At 41.8% G+C, this 2,500-nt stretch overlaps 1 protein-coding gene across 1 annotated transcript in view; it reads left to right on the forward strand.

The window, feature by feature from the left end:
* Positions 1 to 2,500, forward strand: part of LOC143033742 (T-cell leukemia homeobox protein 2-like) — a 77,222-nt gene that overhangs the window by 61,468 nt on the left and 13,254 nt on the right. The window lies entirely within an intron of this gene.

Consider the following 2,500-nt stretch of genomic DNA (forward strand, 5'->3'; position numbering starts at 1 on the left):
TCATTTGTTTCAAATCCAACATCTCATCCTTCACTATAGTTCAAACCAGCCCATCTTTAAGAAAATCCTTCATTCGTTTCAGTATTCTCCCTTGAAATCCTCCAACGTTTTCCAGCTTCCACATTAATCGTTCTTGCGGCACCTTGTCGAAAGCCTTTTCCCTAAGTCCAGGTATGCATAATCCACCCAACCCTCTCTTTCGTGTAACACATCAATCAATCTCGAGTAAGGACTAAAGAAGTTCCTCATTCAGAACCTTCTTTTTGTCGACCAGAACTCCTGTCTCCTCCAAAAGCTTCATCCAACTATTTTTCACAGTACATCCACACATTTTCTTAGTTATCATAGTGGGATATTGTCTTATATTTCCTTTGTGGATTGGTTCCACCTGTGTGTGTGTATATGTGTGTGTGTGTGTGTGTGTGTGTGTGTGTGTGTGTGTGTGTGTGTGTGTGTGTGTGTGTGTGTGTGTGTGTGTGTGTGTGTGTGATTCACCTTGGTCTTTGGATCACGTGTTGGACTCGTGATCGACAGCTATTTCCCTCCCGGAAGAGAGTTCAGAGCTCGTATGACCGATCTATGGGTAATGTTATGACCTTACACACGCAGACACACCCCCAACTCCCCGCCTGCGAGAGTTGGAGTAACGACTCGAAGCGCAGTGATACTGAAATAATTTCGGCCCTGGGCAGGATTCGAACCAAGAACTACGGGCCACTATGGTGACAGTTCAGCGCTCTACCAACTGCGCCACCGAGTCGTGTGTGTGTGTGTGTGTGTGTGTGTGTGTGTGTGTGTGTGTGTGTGTGTGTGTGTGTGTGTGTGTGTGTGTGTGTGTGTGTGTGTGTGTGTGTGTGTGTGTGTGTGTGTGTGTTCATGCCAACTGATGTGTTTCTGTTCTTCTTCCTGCAGACCATTAATCACTGGATAGAATCGTCAGGTCTTCACTATTTCCCAGTTTGAGGCCGCATGCGGGACGCTCTGGCCCCCTGGGGGGAAGAGGAGGGGGATTAGGGGGAGGAGGGGGATTAGGGGGGGGAGTTAATGGAGGGGAAGAAAGGGGAGGGGCTTGATTCCGTGGTTGGGAGTCACTGTCCTAGGCTATTCCAGTACTCTAAGCAACTCTATGGAAAATTGTATGCTTTTTTTCAAATCCATAAGACATTCATGGTCTTTTTCAAATTGGTTTCCATGACCTCGGGATACCCTCACGTTTCGATTCGGATCTTCTTTGTCCATATTGTCCACTTACTCTAGTGTTGTGAACGCCACAATGAAGTAATTTTTTTTTTTTTTTTTTTTTTTTTTTTATGATGACGACAGGTCAATGCTTCGAGACTCTTCTCAAACGGTTGTTGTTTCTTTCTTTTTCTTCTTCTTCTTCTTTTGTTCTTTCATTCTTCGTTTGTTCTTGTTTTTTGTTCTTTTTGTCGTTCTTCTTGTTCTTGTCTTTCTTGTTCCTGTCTTTCTTCTTCTTTTCGTCTTTCTTCTTTGTTTCTTCTTCTTTTCTTCATCTTTTCATCTTCTTCTTTTTCTTCTTCTTTTTCTTCTTCTTCTTTTTCTTCTTCTTCTTCTTCTTCTTCTTCTTCTTCTTCTTCTTCTTCTCTTTTTTTCTTTTCTTCGTCTTATCTTTCTTTTCTTCTTCTTCTTCTTCTTCTTCTTCTTCTTCTTCTTCTTCTTCTTCTTCTTCTTCTTCTTCCACTTCTTCTTCTTCTTCTTCTTCTCTTTCTTTTTCTTTTTTTCTTCATCTTATCTTCCTTTTCTTCTTCTTCTTTTCTTCTTATTCTTGGTATTCTTGTTCTTTTTCTTCTTCTTTTTCTTCTTCTTCCTCCTCCTCTTTTTTTCTTACTTCTTCCTCTTTTCCTTATTCTTAGAACTGGTAACCCTTTGTTCTTTGTGTAAGGGGACTGTACCGCTACACCCCAATCTAGGTCGAATGAGGCTACGACCCCTTTTTTCCAATTTCTCTTTGTCTCCGTAGTGAAAAGCCCCTTTTACGTCCTTTAATAATCCCTGTCTCGCACACAACATGCCAATGGCCTGTATATGTCCGTCAAATGACAGGTTATCCTTAATCAACGCCCCTAGATGCTTATCCTCTTTTGCTTTTGTAATTGTCTCTTTTTTTCGTTGAATAATCCAGGGATGGCCTTTTTGAGCTAGTTCACGTTTCCAATGCTTTCCATTTTCTGACACTGAAATTCATTTTCCAGCCTTTTCTCCGGGCATAACTCTTGTTTACATTCTTAGTAAAGACTAAATTGATTTGAATTTCTGTCTCCCTTGATCATCTTTGTATTGACCCTAAACACATTTGTGAAGCTTGTGACAGGTGCCAGTACCGACCTCCGAGCGGATTTTCTAGCCCCTCTTGTATATATTCTTCAGGAAATACTTCAGTCAGTCACGAAGCCTCTTGATCCTTTGATATAGTGCACTGATGACGTAATCGGTAGCGTGCTGGTCTCGCATTCGCCTAGTTATGGGTTCGAGTCCCACA

The sequence above is a fragment of the Oratosquilla oratoria genome, chromosome 16 (assembly GCF_046742065.1).
Source record: "Oratosquilla oratoria isolate Oo_2021 chromosome 16, ASM4674206v1, whole genome shotgun sequence".
Classification (NCBI taxonomy): Eukaryota; Metazoa; Arthropoda; class Malacostraca; order Stomatopoda; family Squillidae; genus Oratosquilla; species Oratosquilla oratoria.